This window comes from Macaca mulatta, chromosome 16 (genome assembly GCF_049350105.2).
Source record: "Macaca mulatta isolate MMU2019108-1 chromosome 16, T2T-MMU8v2.0, whole genome shotgun sequence".
Classification (NCBI taxonomy): Eukaryota; Metazoa; Chordata; class Mammalia; order Primates; family Cercopithecidae; genus Macaca; species Macaca mulatta.
In genome coordinates this window covers 69,432,763-69,451,817 of record NC_133421.1, presented here as the reverse complement: position 1 = coordinate 69,451,817, position 19,055 = coordinate 69,432,763, and the positions used below count along the sequence as shown (strand labels likewise).

Genomic DNA, 19,055 nt, shown 5'->3' with positions numbered 1-19,055 from the left:
CACATTTGTAATCCCAGCACTTTGGGAGGCCGAGGCAGGCGGATCACCTGAGGCCTGGAGTTCAAGACCAGCCTGACCAACATGGAGAAAGTTTGTCTCTATTAAAAATACAAAATAAGCTGGGCGTGGTGGTGCATGCCTGTAATCCCAGCTACTCGGGAGGCTAAGGCAGGAGAATCGCTTGAACCCGGGAGGCGGAGGTTGCTGTGAGCCGAGATCGCGCCACTGCACTGCAGCCTGGGAAACAAGAGTGGAACTCCATCTCAAAAAAAAAAAAAAGGGAAAAAAAAGAAATGCCTAAATCAGGTCTGCAGAATTGAGGACAACTGTTGGCAAGCTCAGACTGAGGGATCACCACTGGCAACACACAGCATTAAGAATCTTGGGAAACTAAAACAACAATAGCACCCAGTTACTCCTGCCATAGAGAGATCACAAGAAACATGTATGTGTGTATGCAAGTGTACATGTGTGCATGTGATCAAGGGGACTTCCTTATGCTGCTTTTCCCTACATGACACACCCAATCAATGAAGCAAATAGTTTCTTAGCCTCATTAATTTTGTTTTTAATTTAAAAAATAGGGTCTCCCGGCCGGGCGCAGTGGCTCAAGCCTGTAATCCCAGCACGTTGGGAGGCCGAGACGGGTGGATCACGAGGTCAGGAGATCGACACCATCCTGGCTAATACAGTGAAACCCCGTCTCTACTAAAAAAATACAAAAAACTAGCCGGACGTGGTGGCGGGCGCCTGTAGTCCCAGCTACACGGGAGGCTGAGGCAGGAGAATGGCATAAACCTGGGAGTTGGAGCCTGCAGTGAGCTGAGATCCAGCCACTGCACTCCAGCCCGGGCGACAGAGCAAGACTCCGTCTCAAAAAAAAAAAAAAAAAGAAAAAAAAAAAAATAGGGTCTCCCTATGTTACCCAGGCTGGTCTCAAACTCTAGGTTTGAGTGATCCTCCTGCCTTGAACTCCCAAAGTGCTGGGATTACATGTGTGAGCCACCATGCTCAGCCTCTTAGCTACATTGAAAAGTCAAAACTGGCTGGGCGTGGTGGTTTATGCCTGTAATCCCAGCACTTTGGGAAGCCACAGTGGGCAGGTCATGAGGTCAGGAGTTCAAGACCAGCCTGACCAACATGGTGAAACCCCGTCTCGACTAAAAATACAAAATTAGCCAGGTGTGGTGGCACGTGCCTGTAATCCCAGCTACTTGGGAGGCTGAGGCAGGAGAATTGCTTGAGCCCGGGAGGCAGCAGTTGCAGTGAGCCAATGTCGTGCCATTGCACTCCAGCACTGGGCGACAGAGCAAGACTCCATCTCAGAAAAAAAAAAAGGCCAGGCGCAGTGGCTCACACCTGTAATACCAGCACTCTGGGAGGCCGAGACGGGCGGATCACGAGGTCAGGAGATCGAGACCATCCTGGCTAACACGGTGAAACCCCATCTCTACTAAAAAAAAATACAAAAAACTAGCCGGGAGAGGTGGCGGGCGCCTGTAGTCCCAGCTACTCGGGAGGCTGAGGCAGGAGAATGGCGTAAACCTGGGAGGCGGAGCTTGCAGTGAGCTGAGATCCGGCCACTGCACTCTAGCCTGAGTGACAGAGCGAGACTCCGTCTCAAAAAAAAAAAAAAAAAAAAGAAAAGAAAAAGCAAAGGAAAAAAAAAAGAAAAGTCAAAATTAGGAGTCCAACCTGAGTACAGTGAATCCTAATCTGTAGGATCAGCTAAATGCAGGGATAATTTTAACTGTATATTCTAGATAACCAATTCTCAAAGAATTGAAAGGTCTGGCATGGTGGGTTATGCCCACAATCCCAAAACTTTGGGAGGCCGAGGCAGGCAGATCACTTGAGCTCAGGAGTCTGAGACCAGCCTGGGCAACATGGTGATGAAACCCTGTCTCTACCACAAATCCAAAAATTAGCCAGGTGTGGTGGTGCACACCTGTAGTCCCAACTACTTGGGAGGCTAAGTTGAGAGGGTGGCTTGAAGCCTGGGAGAAGGAGGCTGCAGTGAGCCAAAATCACACAACTATGCTCCAGCCTGGGCAATAGAGCCAGACACTGTCTCAAAAAAAACCAACAACAACAACAACAAAAAAAACACCCCAAAACCCCAAGAATTAAAACAACGTAAAATACATTTTTCCATTAACATTATGGTAAATACTATTTATAATTCAGAAAGACTTCAGGGTCTCAAAATGCCTGGGAGTTATTATAAATACTACTCTCATCTCACAGAGAGATACTGTATATATGCATATATACAGGGAGACAATGATCTGAAATCACATGCTGCCATTTCCCATCATAGAACGTCTTCAGATTCTCCTATCTCTTCCTGTTCCTGGGAGAAAGGCTCACATCCAGACTTCATGACCTTACCCCTGGAGTTACCTCCAGCCTTTTCTGGATCTCTCTGCTTTCATAATCGTTCTGTATCACCTGAACTCTATATAGCTGTGGGACTCACCTCTGTGAAAACGGCTTTCCATGTGTCTCTCTCATGCTTGAAATCCTGGAGTGACGGCAGCTTCTTAACTTGGAAGGTGTCAAGCCCAATTTTTCCCTAGGCCCATCACCCTCAGTTCCCACTTAGGCTGTCCACCCTTGCCTCCCACAGCTTCCATCTGGCCGGGCCTCTCAATGTCCCTGATGCAGAAAGACTGTGACAGGGAGAGATCCAGATAAGTCTGGAGGTTCCTTTGGTCCAAGCATAAGGTAATGAAGTCTAGATACAAGTGCACCTACTTGGTATGATATTTAATGAGACCCAGAAGGCATTAACATAGAAGGAAGACTGAGAACATTCAAAGGGGAAATAAGGTAACTTCCTTAAAACCAGATGCTCAGCAAAACCCCCAAGGCCATGGCAAAGAACAGAAACCATAGAGTCATTTATGGCCTAAAGATAACTTCTTCTTCTTAATAACTCAATTTTGTTATCGCACACAGGACCATCTGCAGCCTAGGACAACTCTGTGGTTTTCCTACTCCAGATATTTTCACATCAGTCTCAGGATTATGTGCAGTATTATAAGATTTAAAAACTTGGCCTGGCGCGGTGGCTCACGCCTGTAATCCCAGCACTTTGGGAGGCTGAGGTGGGTAGATCACCCAAGGTCGGGAGTTCAAGACCAGCCTGACCAACATGGAGAAACCCTGTCTCTACTAAAAACACAAAAATTAGCCAGGCATGGTGGCGCATGCCTGTAATCCCAGCTACTCGAGAGGCTGAGGCAAGAGAATCGCTTGAACCCGGGAGGCGGAGGTTGTGGTGAGCTGAGATCATGCCATTGCACTCCAGCCTGGGCAAAAGAGTGAAACTCCATCTCAAAAAAAAAAAAAAGGTTTAAAAACTTGCTCATAGGCCAGGTGTGGTGGCTCACGCCTGTAATCCCAGCACTTTGGGAGGCCAAGGCAGGCAGATCACCTAAGATCAGGAGTTCGAGACCAGCCTGACCAACACGGAGAAATCCCATCTCTACTAAAAATATAAAATTAGCCAGGCGTGGTGGTGCATGCCTGTAATCCCTGCTACTCGGGAGGCTGTGGCAGGAGAATCATTTGAACCTGGGAGGTAGAGGTTGTGGTGAGCCAAGATTGCACCACTGCACTCCAGCCTGGGCAACAAGAGCAAAACTCCGTCTCAAACAAACAAACAAACAAACAAACAAACAAAAAAACCCTGCCTGACATTAGGAGACAAAGCAGTGTACCACTGTTGGACACAAAGCAGTGTACCACTGTTGGATACAATTTATAATATAAATTCTTATTCATATCAGCTTATGGAACAAATTATCTGGTCCCAGCATATGAATTACCATACGAGTAACTTTTTATAATTCTACAAAAGAAAGAATCAAAAAGGTAAGGTGAAGAACTGCTGTAGATTAACCAACTGGATACTTACTAAACATTAATTTCACACAGGGAAAATAGAAGAAATTACTTCTTTCAACTTTAAAAGTCTTTACAAATATGCAAAATCACTGTAAAAACTACCTTCCTGCCTTTGTTCTTGCTATTGTGTGGAGATACTTCCATGTAGCTATCACCTCATGAATCCACTTTTTGTGTACGGATCTTGGGCTGAACTCTTGTTCTGCTTTATGCATTGCCAATACAAATGTCTAGAAATCTCCAAGACTGAAAATAAAATCAGAGAGCAAATTTCATTGTCTTTATATTGGCTTGAATTTGTACACGCAGCCAGTCACTGAGCAACAATCCTGTTTCAACTTGTATATCAAGTACATGGCTAACAAGGGAAGTCTTGTTGTTGTTGTTGTTGTTGTTTTGAGACACAGTTTCACTCTTGTTGCCCAGGCTGGAGTGCAATGGCACAATCTCAGCTCATTGCAGCTTCCGCCTCCCAGGTTCAAGGGATTCTCCTGCCGCAGCCTACCAAGTAGTTGGGATTACAAGCATGTGCCACCACGCCCAGCTAATTTTTGTATTTTTAGTAGAGACAGGGTTTCACCATGTTGGTCAGTCTGGTCTCAAACTCCTGACCTCAGGTGATTCACCTGTCTCAGTCTCCCAAAGTGCTGGGATTACAGGCGTGAGCCCCTGCTTCTAGCTGCATTTTTTTTTTCCTTTAATCAGTCATTTTCACTGAGCTACCAAGTATTGAGCCCCATCCATGAGGACACACTATGAGTTCACATAGTCTTACAGTCAACACCCCCAAACAGAGGACAACCAATTCAGCAAAACCAGATTTGCAAGGAGTCTGCTACAGTTAGCTTTCATGGTAATTATAATAATTTTAATTATTCATAGGAAACCAAGCTCAGAGGCCTTGAAAGTAGGACTTCAAAAAGCATCCTAGCAAGCCAATGCCATTTCACAGAAGAATGGCCTCAATTTGGACTAAGGGAAAACAAAACTAGAGGACCCCACAGAAGCCAGGCTAATCCTTCTCCAGGAATCTGGCATCGTTTTTTGTTTGTTTGTTGATTCATGTTTTTTTGTTTTTGAGATGGAGGCTCGCCTTGTCACCCAGGCTGGAGTGCAACAGCACAATCTCGGCTCACTGCGGCCTCCTCGTCGCAGATTCCAACGATTCTTCTGCCTCAGCCTTCTGGGTAGCTGGGATTACAGGCACACAACACCATGCCCGGCTAATTTTTGTATTTTTAGCAGAAATGGAGTTTCACCGTGTTGGTCAGGCTGGTCTTGAACTTCTGACCTCAGGTGATCTGCCCACCTCGGCCTCCCAAAGTGCTAAGATTAGATTACAGGCTATGAGCGCCATGCCTGGCCTTTTTTTTTTTTTTTTGAGACAGAGTCTTGCTCTGTTGCCAGACTGGAGTGCAGTGGCGTGTTCTCAGCTAACTGCAACCTCCGCCTCCTGGGTTCAGTGATTCTCCTGCCTCAGCCTTCCGAGTAGCTGGGACTACAGGCACGCACCACAATGCCCGGCTAATTTTTTGTACTTTTAGTAGAGACAAAAGTTTCACCATGTTGGCCAGGCTGGTCTCGAACTCCTGACCTCATGATCTGCCAGCCTTGGCCTCCCAAAGTGCAGGGATTACAGGCGTGAGCCACCGCGCCCGGCCATTTTTATTTTTTTTTAAAGACTGAGTCTCGCTCTGTTGCCCAGGCTGTAGTGCAGTGGTGTGATCTCGGCTCACTGCAACCTCCACCTCCCAGGTTCAAGCAATTCTCATACCTCGGCCTCCTTAGTAGCTGCAATTACAGGCACCCACCATCAGGCCCAGCTAATTTTTGTATTTTTAGTAGAGACAGGGTTTCACCATGTTGGCCAGTCTGGTCTTGGACTCCTGACCTCAAGTGATCCACCCACCTCAGCCTCCCAACATGCTGGGATTACAGGCATGAGCCACTACACCTGCCTGTTTGTTCATTTTTGAGACAAGGTCTTGCTTTGTCACCCAGGCTGGAGTGCAGTGGCACGATCATGGCTCACTGCAGCCTCCAACTCCTGCCTCCAACTCCTGGGCTCAAGCAATCCTCCTGCTTCAGCATCCTGAGTAATTGCGACTACAGGCGTGCATCACCATGCCTGGCTAATTTTAGGCTGGGCTCAAACTCCTGGGCTCAAGCAATCCTCCTGCCTTGGCCTCCCAAAGTGCTGGGATTACAGGCATGAGCCACCGTGTCTGGCTGGCATCCTTTTTAAAGAGATTTGAAGTCCACACCCACTGGGTGGGAATCCTAGGGCATGCTACGATTCAGCACACTGAAACAGAAATCTCTCAGAGATCTAAGCTGTCACTCACCTTAATTCAAAGTGAGATTGGCCAGAACCAGAATCTTAGAATATAGCAAATCAAAGTCCAACTTGTTTCACTTGGTTCCAAAACAGAGTAGAGAATTAAGTCAAGTTTGCCTTGGTGCAGTGACAGAAGCGCCTCCTCCTCAAGAAGGGAGATGGCAGTTCATAGAAAAATTATGAGACTTATATTCTAAAGTTGATCAATTCATCAATGACCAACCCAGCAAATACAGGGTGAATTAGAATAAAAGGTCCAGGAACAGAGCAGAAAAGCAATCAAGAAATGTCATCTTTTAATGAAGGCCAAAATATTCCAAGTTCAAAGATGTAAGACATCCTAAGGACTCTCTTGTATAAATTCAGACCTTGGGGAGGAGATGGAAAACGAACTTCAGTACTTATTTCTAGAAATAGAACGCAGTGCTGGGTATGTGAGCGGGTGGGAGGTAAGGGCAAGCTGGCAGATGAACGGCAAGAGAAGAGGAACTTCCAGACAACACGAGCAGCGAGGGTCCATATGTGGGGCCTCCTCTCAGTCTAACTGGATGATGCAATCCGCTCAAAACTGCATGCCTGGGAAGAAAAAGCTCTATCACAGGGGAGGGGAAGCTGAGCCTCCAACACTGGAATCTCAGAACCATCTGGCTTAACTTGTTGTTTATAGATGAGGAAACCAAAGCCCAGAAATGTGAGGCAAATTGGTTATCAACTAACCAACTAGCATCTAGGGAGGAGCCATCAATCTCTAAAGACTTGGGGCCATTTCCCCTCAAAGCCTATGGCTTCGTTCCCTATAAGAACTGACTTGAGAATCCTCCAAAGCCAAGAGAATATTGTTTCCTCACACTAAGCTATAGAACACAGTTTTGGTGTTTGAGAGGAGTAAGCATTAGAAGTAATGAGGAAAGTGAGCCATGTTTTATCCAGAAAGTTCTGACTACTCTAGTTCTCTGATGTCTGCCTGTTTTAAAACTATAATCTCCTAAAACACTTTTACATATAATACTATATTGCTTTTTTGGCTTCCCAATGACGTTAAAAATTTCCTAAGAACAAGGACTACATCTTTTTTATTTTTGAGACAGAGTCTTGCTCTGTTGCCCAGGCTGGCGTGCAGTGGCGTGATCTTGGCTCACTGCAATCTCCGCCTCCTGGGTTCAAGCGATTCTCTTCCTCAGCCTCCTGAGAAGCTGGGATTTCAGGCATGTGCCACCATGCCCGGCTAATTTTTGTATTTTTAGCAGAGACGGAGTTTCACCATGTTGGCCAGGCTGGTCTCGAACTCCTGGCCTCAAGTGATCTGCCTCAGCCTCCTACAGCGCTGGGATTACAGGCGTGAGTCACTGCACCCGGCCAGACTACATCTTATACAGCTGTTTCCAACAGCACCTCTAGTTGTGCTGAGCACACAGTTAACAGTTCAACAGTTATATGCCTGACTGATGCTTTACAGGCATAATAGACTAAAATAAGACCTTGAAAAGCTAGAGCCCAAAAGAGGGTCAGCAAAACATCTTTAGTACTGTTTGCACAGGACAGCTGTGTTAATATTCCATGAGAGCAATGGAAATGCTGTGCTCTTGAGCTACTGATTGAGATTTTAAATTCTCAACTTTGTTTTTTAATTAAAAAAAAATAGGCCAGGCGCAGTGGCTCACACCTGTAATCCCCGCACTTTGCGAGGCCAAAGTGGGTGGATCACCTGAGGTCAGGAGTTTGGGACCAGTCTGGCCAACATGGTGAAACCCCATCTCTACCAAAAAAAAAATAGAAACATTAGCCAAGTGTGGTGGTGCACACCTGTAATCCCAGCTACTTGGGAGGCTGAGGCAGGAGAATTGCTTGAACCTGGGAGAGGGAGGTTGCAGTGAGCTAAGATCACACCACTGCACTCAGCCTGAGTGAGACTCCATCTCAAATAAAAATATAATGAATTTTTTTTTTTTTTGACAGGTTCTTGCTCTGTCACCCAGGCTGGAGTGCAGTGGCACAATCGTGGCTCACTGCAGCCTCAACCTCCCAGGTTCAAGCAATCGTCTCACCTCAGCCTCCTGAGTAGCTGGGACTACGGGCGTACGCCACCATACTTGGCTAATTTTTATACGTTTTGTAGAGACAGGGTTTCACTATGTTGCCCAGGCTGGTCTTGAATTCCTGGGCTCAAGCTACCCACCTGCCTCAGCTTCCCAAAATGCTGGGATTACAGATGTGAGCTACCATGTCCAGCCCTAATTTTCTTATTCATTGTCTTCTCTCTTCTTAGGCTCTGTCCTACTCCTTGAAAAGTTAAAACAGGTCCAGCCAGGTGTGGTGGCGTGAATTTGTAGTCCCAGCTACTCAGGAAGCTGAGGCGGGAGGATCTCTTGAGCCCAGGAGTCTGATGACGTAGCAGTGCACCACGACCACGCTTGTGAACAGCCACTGTACTCCACCCTGGGTGACAAAGTGAGACCCCATCTCTAATAAGTAAATAAAACACAAACAAAAAAGCTCCACTCTAACTATTTCTAATGGTTTCAATGTCTTAAACACAGACCACAGGTTTACAACATAAGAAAAAAAAAGTTTGGGAAATAAAATTCACAAAATTTGGCCACTTTTTTTTTTTTCACTGTAGCTCTCAGATCTCATGGCCACTTGTTTTTTACTTGTATTTTTTAAATGCTAGTCAAGTGAAGCAGGGGGAGTGGAAAAGAAACAAAGAAATCTATAACTGGTTATGACAAATTAGTCGTAGACACCACTGCACTTGGACCAATCGCCATGTGTTTTCTACCTCTGAAAAAAAAAGACAGGAGTTGGAGACCAGCCTGTGCAATATAGTGAGACCTTGTCTCTATATACAGAGACCAAAAAATTAGCCTGTAGTCCCGGTCACCTGGGAGGTTGACGTAGGAGGACTGCACCACGGCACTACGACCGGGGTGACAGAGTGAAACCTTGTCTCAAAAAAAAAAAAAAAAAAAAGTGAATTTTTTGGGCTGAAATACAAATTTTCCAGAGAAACTTGTTAAAATAAACCCTAACCTCTAATATCCTTTTGATTCTACTTTTAGACATCAGGAAATCCTTTTGCAAATCAATTAACTCTTGAAGTATGGTAAGTTCACTAGTAATCCTATTAGTACTCAGAAAGCCCAAAGAGAGGTGAAAGAAATGGCAAAGATGCCCAGAAGGAAACGACATGGCATGAATCAGTATCAGCTGTCTAGTCCCTGTACTTCTGCCCCCGACTCTGCACATTCCCACCAATTAGTCATATCAAAAACTGCTTGTGAATCCCAAATGATGGGAAAAATAAAAACACTTTAGTACTGCCATCAAGGTACCCTGGGGCTGGGCACAGTGGCTCATGCCTGTAATCCCAGCACTTTGGGAGGGCAAGGCGGGTAGATCACCTAAGGTCTGGAGCTCAAGACAAGCCTGGCCAACATAGCGAAACCCCGTCTCTACTAAAAAATACAAAAATTAGCTGGGCATGGTGGCAGGTGCCTGTAATCCCAGCTACTTGGGAGGCTGAGGCGGGAGAATCGTTTGAACCCAGGAGGCAGAGGTTGCAGTGAGCCGAGATCACGCCACCATACTCCAGCCTGAGTGACAGAGTGAGACTCCATCTCACACACACACACAAAAAAAGGTACCCTGGGAGGTCTGTGAAAAGAACAGCAAGTTGTAAGAAGGGATTACAAAAGACCACTTTCGCTGCCACCCTCAGCCCTCCCTGGGATAGTAAGCCAGAGTACTAAGGGTGAACGAGCCAATTCTTGTCATGGACGATAACTGCTTTTCAGAGGTCACAAAAACTCTGCTATAGTAAACTGCTTAAAACTGGAATGAGACAAATGTGTAAATTCCACATTGAGTCTGTTTGGCAAGTTAAGACTTTGACTTTGCAACTCCAAGGTAAAATCAAATGCTGTTCAGAGACCATTATCAAGAATGTTTTGAGCAGTGGCTCAATGCTGGCAGAAATCTCACCCACTAGAATGACTTCTTTTTTTTTTTTTTGAGACGGCGTCTCACTTTGTTGCCCAGGCTGGAGTGCAGTGGTGTGATTAGAATGACTTCTGAAAAAAATATTTGTCTATCATGGAGAGACAAACTGGTTCCCAAGTTTGGGAACATCCATAGGCTGTTAAATGGATCCAAAGATAGGATTCACACTGCTGCAGATTCAAGATGCAGAAGTCAATTCAGCAGGGGAAAGAAATCTAGCAAGTTCAGAATGGATCCTCTGAGGTGTCAAAGAGACCAGCGGAGATGCAAATCTCAAGCCTCACTATAAAAACTGAAGTCTGGCTGGGCACGGTGGTGGCTCATGCCTGTAATGCCAGCACTTTGAGAGGCTGAGGCGGGCAGATCACGAGGTTAGGAGTTCCAAGACCAGCCTGGCCAACATAGTGAAACTCCGTCTCTACTAAAAATACAAAAATTAGCTGGGCAGGGTGGCGCACGCCTGTAGTCCCAGCTACCCAGGAGGCTGAGGCAGGAGAATCGCTAGAACCTGGAAGGTGGAGGTTGTGGTGAGCTGAGATCACACCACTGCACTCCAGCCTGGGCAACAGAGCAAGACTCTGTCTGAAATAAATAAATAAATAAATAAATAAATAAATAAATAAGTCTGGCCAGGCACGATGGCTCACGCCTCTAATGTCAGCACTTTGGGAGGTGAAGGCAGATGGATCACAAGGTCAGGAGTTCAAGACCAGCCTGGCCAAGATGGTAAAACCCCGTCTCTACTAAAACTACAAAAGTTAGCCGGGTATGGTGGTGCATGTCTGTGATCCCAGCTACTTGGGAGATTAAGACACAAGAATTGCTTCAACTTGGAAGGCGGAGGTTGCAGTGAGTTAAGATCATGCCACTGCACTCCAGCTTGGGCGACAGTCTTTTTTTGAGAGTACTGAGGGTGAACAAGCCAATTCTTGTCATGGACGATAACTGTTTTTCAGAGGTCACAAAAGCTCTGCTATACTAAACTGCTTAAAACTGGAATGAGACAAATGTGTAAATTCCACATTGAGTTTGTTTGGCAAGTTAAGACTTTGACTTTGCAACTCCAAGGTAAAATCAAATGCTGTTCAGAGACCATTTTTTCTGTCTCAAAAAAAGAAACAAACAAACAAACAAAAACCCTAAAGTCTTCATAAGTGAAATCATGGAGGATATAATCCACGTAAAGGGCTTAGCACAATGCCCACTACATAGTGATAATAGTAACTTTTACTAAACACTTAACCATAGTGACTCCTCAGTTGCCTCTCAGAGCAGCTCTAGAAAGTTGTTTTTTTTTTTTTTTTTTGTCTATTTTTTTGAGATGGAGTCTCTCTCTCTCGCCCAGACTGAAGTGCAGTGGCGCCATATAGGCTCACTGCTACCTCTGCCTCCCAGGTTCAAGTGATTCTCCTGTCTCAGCCTCCCATATAGCTGGCACTACAGGGCCACACCACCACGCCCAGCTAATTTTTGTATTTTTAGTACAGATGGGGTTTTGCCATGTTGGCCCAGCTGGTCTTGAACTCCTGACCTCAAGTGATCTGCCCATCTCAGCCTCTCAAAGTGCTGGGACATTTTTGAGGCTAATACTGAGCCTGTGGAGGAATTCCGGTTTAGTATTCTTGGCGCTCTCAATAGAGAACACCATATTTTGTGTCCCTTAAATGTAACAATCACAAGGACGACATCTTTGAGGAATTAGAAGAGAGGCTTGAAGGGTAGATTTCAGATAAAAAGCTAAAGAGAAAGAGTTAAAGTAGCATCCTCCTGAAGTTACTAAATGTATGGCTCATGAATCTATGGGCTCTATAGGGAAAGGGTTAACTGCCAACTTAGTAAAGCTGGGGAATTTTAGCGTGAGCATATTAGTTGAACAATGTGAAAAATCAGCAAAACTGCTTTGCCATGAGCAGCGAGTCCCTGAAATAGGCTCTCATTTACTTTCCATTTCTTCTGCTTTCCAGTCTCTTCTCTTTGAAGCAGCTCTTGATTAGTTTCTTTTTAATTGCCACTTAATTGGGAAACAAAATTAGAACACTTATTTGATATCAGTGATGAGGTTTCTCTTTCCATTCTGCTTTGATCTAGTTTTGAAAAACCAAAAGTTGAAGGGAGAAATTAAAAAGGAACTAAAAAGATTTCTTCTTTCCAAGAGCTAGCTGCAGCTATAAACCATCAAATAAATATGGAAAGAATGACTCTTGGAGAAGCTGAAGAAAAAAACAAAAGCAAGTAAGGCTAGCTTTAAGGAATGTATTTTCAGAAAGACTTTTCTTTCCTCCTAAGTTTTCATAAGGGATAATATCTTGTAACCAGGAAGTGAAGAGAACTTATAAAGAATCCATGTTAACCTGTCCCAAGGAGTAAGAGAGCCGGATGGAGATGAGACACCTCTTGTCGGAGGGCTCTTGACCCATGCTTACTAGGATCTCAATGATACTGAAGACACTGCAAAATAAATTCTGAAAGACTCCTGGAACATAATAGTCTAAAAGTTCTTTTTTGTTCCAAAACACTCAGACAAACTTCACTTATTATCCCCAAATTAAAATCTGCCAACTGATGAGATTTATTCTTTGGCAATACTTCTTGGAAAGACTCTCATTTAAAAAAAAAAAATCAAATTAAACCATATAGATGAATCACGAACTACAGGGGGATGCCGCATAAAGATTATCTTAGTCTGACTGTCCTCTAAATTGTTCAGGATAATTATGCTAGGCACGTAACTGGGGGAAATTGAGTGCAGTAAAAAACAAACAAAACTGGCTGGGCGCAGGAGCTTATGCCCACGATCCCAGCCGTTTGGGAGGCCAAGGTGGGAGCATCACTTGAGGCCAGTAGTTTGAGACCAGCCTGGGCTAAATAGTGCAACCCCATCTCTACAGAAAATTTTTAAAAAGAAAATTAGCCAGGAACGATGGTGCATGTCTACAGTCCTAGCTACTTGGGAGGCTGAGGTGGCAGGATTGCTAGAGTCCAGGTCAAAGGCCGCAGTAAGCCATGATCACACTACTGTACTGGGCAACAGAGCGAGGCCCTGCTTCCAAAGTAATAACAATAACTTAAAAATTAGGCCAGGCGCAGTGGCTCACGCCTGTAATCCCAGAACTTTGAGAGGCCGAGGCGGGCAGATCATGAGGTCAGGAGATCAAGACCATCCTGGTTAACATGGTGAAACTCTGTCTCTATTAAAAATACAAAAAATTAGTTGGGCGTGGTGGCGGGCACCTGTAGTTCCAGCTACTCAGGAGGCTGAGGCAGGAGAATGGCATGAACCCGGGAGGCAGAGCCTGCAGTGAACCGAGATCACGCCACTGCACTCCAGCCTGGGCAACAGAGTGAGACTCCATCTCAAAAAAAAAAAAAAAATTAAATTAAAAAATTTTTAAAAAAACTGAAGAGATGCATCCATACACATTACATATGTATGCATGTATACATATATATGTATATATGTATACATGAAGGGTTTGGGGTTTTTTGTTTTTATTTATAGAGATGGGGTCTCACCGTGTTGCCCAGGCTTGTCTCGAACTCCTGGGCTCAAGTGATTTTTCCGCCTCAGCCTCCCAATGTGCTGAGGTTACAGGCGTGAGCCACTACACACAACTACATGAAGTTTTATATTCATCAAATGTTTATGCTGATTTAATTATGGAGGAAACACAAGACTAGAAAAATCAAGAACTAAACTCGTATACAAAGAGACATAAGAAACTAATACAACTGGCTGGGCGTGGTGGCTCACACCTGTAATCCTAGCACTTTGGGAGGCTAAGGCAGGCAGACTGCCTGAGCTTAGGAGTTCAAGACCAGCCTGGGCAACATGGTGAAACCTCGTCTCTACTAAAATACGAATAATTAGCTGGGCGTGGCAGTGTGCTCCTGTAGTCCCAGCTACTCAGGAGGCTGAGGCAGGAGAATTTCTTGAACCTGGGAGGCAGAGGTTGCAGTGAGCCGAGATCATGCCACGGCACTCCAGCCTGGGCAACAGAGTGAGACTCTGTCTCCAAAAAAAAAAAAGGAAATAATACAACCGCATTTCCCATGAATCCAGTACATGAATTTAGCTCATTTTATTAGCATAGAGCACTGTGACTTTAGTTCCTGAAAAAGAGCCCAGGAAGCTGGGTGTGGTGGCTCATGCTTACAATCTCAGCACTTTGGGAGGCTAAATAAAGCAGGAGGATCACTTGAACCCAGGAGTTTGAGACTAGCCTGGGCAACATAGTGAGACACAGTCTCTTTAAAAAAAATTTTTTTAAATGGCCGGGCATGGTGGCCCATGTCTGTAATACCAGCACTTTGGGAGGCCGAGGTGGGCAGATCACAAGGTCAGAAGATCGAGACCATCCTGACTAACTCGATGAAACGCCGTCTCTACTAAAAGTACAAAAAAATTAGCCGGGCGTGGTGGCAGGCACCTGTAGTCCCAGCTACTTGGGAGGCTGAGGCAGGAGAATGGTGTGTACCCGGCAGGCAGAGTTTGCAGTGAGCAGAGATCATGCCACTGCACTCCAGCCTGGGCAACAGAGCGAGACTCCGTCTCAAAAAAAGAAAAAAAAAAAAGGGCCTAAGAGAATAAAGGTTAGCTTGAACTATGATTAACCTTTATTGTATATTACACATTTTAGACTCTCTAGCATTGAAAGGAAAACTTCTCTGTCAACTTTTACATGATTTTTGAGAAGATTTTAAATAATATTAAGTAAAGACAAAAAACATTTCAAGAAGCAAAACACAGTGGAAAGCTTCCACAACAAATTGGAGCTTCTTGATTTCTGTAGGTATTTCTTTTTTTTTTTTTTTTTTTTGAGATGGAGTCTCACTCTGTCACCCAGGCTGGAGTACAGTGGCGCAATCTCGGCTCACTGTAAGCTCTGCCTCCCAGGTTCACGCCACTCTCCTGCCTCAGCCTCCCGAATAGCTGGGACTACAGGCACCCGCCATCATGCCTAGCTAATTTTTTGTATTTTTAGTAGAGATGGGGTTTCACTGTGTTAGCCAGGATGGTCTTGATCTCCTGACCTCGTGATCCACCCGCCTTGGCCTCCCAAAGTTCTGGGATTACAGGCGTGAGCCACCGCGCCCAGCCTCTGTAGGTATTTCATAAAAATTGTAGTAAGGCTTACAATGAGAATTATTTGGGGAGAGAAAACATGTATGTAAGAAAAATCTGACATCCTCTCACTTGGTGAGGGGAGATAAAACTCCACTAATATTAAGCTAGGTACTTTAATATCTGCCATTCATTCATACAGCAAATATTCACTAATGCCCACTAAGTGCTAGGCATTTTGAAGACACAATCCTGTTTACATGCACCTTACTGTCAGATGAGACAGGTACCAGACACATTAAGAAACATTACCAAATATGTAGTTACATTTATTGTTATGATAAAAGCTACAATACAGCACGCAATAAGAGCAGAGGGACAAGCTGGGAGGTTAGGGAAGATGTGAAGAAAGAGGAGGAGGGAGGAAGAGGAGTGCATTCCAGATGTTATCTCATTTAATCCCTATAACTCTGAGTTAAGTACCTTTCCCAAGGTCACAGGACTATTAAGCGTCAGAGCCAAGCTTTGAGATGAGATTTTCAAATCAGAGGCTTGCTCTGTTGCCCAGGCTGGAGTGCAGTGGAGAGATCTCAGCTCACTGCAACCTCTGCTCCCTGGTTTCAAGCGATTCTCCTGCCTCAGCCTCCCGAGTAGCTGGGATTACAGGTGCCTGCCACTACGCCCAGCTAATTTTTGTATTTTTAGTACAGATGAGGTTTCACTATGCTGACCAGGCTGGTCTCAAACTCCTGACCACAAGTGATCTGCCCACCTCAGCCTCCCAAAGTGCTTGGATTACAGGCGTGAGCCACCGCGCCTGGCCTGAGACCAGATTTAAATGATTCCAAAGTCCATGCTTTTCCACTGTGCCGTGCTACATTTTCCCAAATTGCTGCTTCTCCCCAAAACCATTTCCTCTTAAAGTTCATGTAAAAATGTTGACTCTCCCCCGGATTCTTAGTGCCAGAATTAGACTCTCTCCTCCAGACTAGGCCCTTGGTTTTTCACCGGCTACCTCCAAACTCATTTTCACAGACCTTTAGATTTGGGATGCTAATAAACATAATTTTTTCACCCAGACCATAACCATGCACAGAAACACCACTGCAAACTGTCAACGTTTTTTTAAGGTTATTACTTATTTCTGCTACAAATAAAATAATTTTATTTGGTTTTTTTTTTTTTTTTTTGGAGATGGAGTCTTGCTCTGTTGCCAAGCTGGTGTGCAGTGGCGCGATCTCAGCTCACTGCAACCTCCGCCTCCCAGATTCAGGCGATTCTCCTGCTTCAGCCTCCAGAGTAGCTGGGGCTACAGGTATGCACCACCATGCCCAGCTAATTTTTCTATTATTAATAGAGACTGGATTTAACCATGGTGGCCAGGATGGTCTCAATCTCTTGACCTCATGATCCACCCGTCTCAGCCTCCCAAAGTGATGGGATTACAGGCATGAGCCACTGCACACCACCCTTTTTTTTTGAGACAGGTTCTTGCTCTGTTGCCCAGGCTGGAGTGCAGTGGCGCAATCTCAGTTCACTGCAGCCTCCACCTCCCAGGTTCAAGGGATTCTCCTGCTTCAGCCTCCCGAGTAGCTGAGACTACAGGCGTGCACCACCACGTCCAGCTAAACTTTGTATTTTTAGTGGAGACGGGGTTTCACCATGTTGGTCAGGCTGGTCTCGAACTCCTGACCTCAAGTGATCCGCCTGCCTCAGCCTCCCAAAGTGCTGGGATTACAGATGTGAGCTACCATACCAGGTCAATAAAATAATTTTCCGGCACACAGTTCTGCAAAGTGATTCACAGGTTACAGGGCACGAACCTAAGGACACTGGTCAGGACAACAGTTAAGAAGAGAAAAATAAAAGCAACTATAAAAAGAGCAAAGAAAATGCCACACTTTCACTTCTGGAATAACTTTCACATTCACCAACTCTCATCTGTGATTCAGATCTCTACTCAGGAGAGCTTCACTTTCCCTTCTTCCTGTTCCTACTTCCTCTTTCTCAGCTCTTCCATTTTTAGGAACATCAAACTTCAAAACAAGACTTTTATTACATTAGATCTGTTGTGAGTTATAGCAATAAAAACTAAATTTGGCAACCTTCCTATTCCTCTACATTCTTCCTGTGACTTTTTTTTTTTTTTTTTGAGACAGAGTCTCGTTCTGTAGCCCAGGCTGGAGTGCAGTGGCGTGATCTCAGCTCACTGCAAGCTCTGCCTCCTGGGTTCACGCCATTCTCCTGCCTCAGCCTCCTGAGTAGCTGGGACCACAGACACCCACCACCACGCGCGGCTAAATTTTTTGTATTTTTAGGAGGGACAGGGTTTCACAGTGTTAGCCAGGATGGTCTCGATCTCCTGACCTCGTGATCTGCCCGCCTCTGCCTCCCAAAGTGCTGGGATTACAGGCATGAGCCACTGCGCCCAGCCCTTCCTGTGATTTTTAATACTGGTTGAAGAACATAAAAGCTAGGTAGATCTTTTAACCTAAGATTCACCACAAGCAGGTTATAAACCACTTAAATACAGTCATCCTTCACTGAACGTCAGGGATATGTGCTGGGAAATGCATGGTTAGGTGATTTTTGTCTTGCAGACATCATAGGGTGTACTTACACAAACCTAGATGGTATAGCCTACTAAGTGCCTAGGCTAAACGGTATACATTACAGTAACACGCTATACAGGTTTGTAGCCTAGGAGCAATAGGCTACCTCATGTTACTGAGTACTGCAGGCAACTATAACACAGTGGTAAGTATTTGTGTATCTAAGCATACCTAAACATAGAAAGGATACAATATATGTACTATAATTTTGTGGGACCATCTCTTCTACACAATCCTTGGGCAGCACATGACTGTAATACTTTGTTCTCCCCTCTATACAAGGTATCAGATTTTTTCTTTTTTTTTAAGTTTCTACAAAGACCTCAATCTTCTACCTTTATATCTGGACTACCACCAATACTGCAAACAACAAGCTGGCTATGAAAATCAGACTACCTCAAACTCAGCAAGTTATACACCCAAAAATCTCTCACGACTTTCAGTTTAAAAATATATCTACAAATATAGACATGAAGATAGGGAGAGACAGCGTGAGTGCCAGTGCCAGGCACTAACCATGTGAAGAAAGATGGATAAGCTGTGGCTTACAGAAGTAAAAACTAATTTGGAAAAAGAATTCAACATTCAAATGCCTGGTACGTTTCTTCATCCCTAGGAACAAATAGTAACTAATGGCAAGACCCTAAAGTACAGGATAGGCAGTATGGAGCCCGAGGATTCCAAATACTCTCCAAGAAGCAACATCGCTCATTTCTTGAAGCCTGGGGCTACTCTGCAAAGTTAACAAGGCAAAGATGTTCGAAGATCTAATTATATTAATATATTGTTCAGGATACTTATGACTGGAGCAATGGAAACCATGTAAATCAAAGCATTATCATATCGTTAATTACATAGGGTTTATAAGGTGAGTTTATATTTTGGGATTCTCTCGTAGTGATATTTTACAATACAATTATATATGCAGTTTGTATAGTCTGATGAATTTCCCCACTGAGAGTGAACTGCTGCGAAATGTTTTATTATTCGTTTATTGCTAGTCACGTTGCTCAAACAACACGTCTATAAGTAACGTTCCCTTTGAACTGTACTGTTACTAGACTGTCCTGTGTTGTACCATCGAAAACCATCGTCCAACATGCTCTTTTCCCAGGACTGGCCTGAAGCACAC

At 44.6% G+C, this 19,055-nt stretch overlaps 1 protein-coding gene and 2 long non-coding RNA genes across 7 annotated transcripts in view; 1 reads left to right on the top strand and 2 right to left on the bottom strand.

Annotated features, from left to right (window-relative positions):
- Window positions 1-19,055, bottom strand: part of NMT1 (N-myristoyltransferase 1) — a 48,444-nt gene that overhangs the window by 29,004 nt on the left and 385 nt on the right. The gene's annotated exons all lie outside the window — the stretch shown is intronic.
- On the bottom strand, window positions 5,575-9,222 carry LOC144335784 (uncharacterized). The gene is made up of 2 exons (XR_013406943.1): window positions 8,706-9,222; window positions 5,575-8,227 (listed from the first exon to the last, which is right to left on the bottom strand). It is a non-coding gene; the product is annotated as an uncharacterized LOC144335784 (long non-coding RNA).
- On the top strand, window positions 14,171-18,596 carry LOC144335779 (uncharacterized). Its single transcript, XR_013406937.1, has 2 exons — window positions 14,171-14,570; window positions 17,724-18,596. It is a non-coding gene; the product is annotated as an uncharacterized LOC144335779 (long non-coding RNA).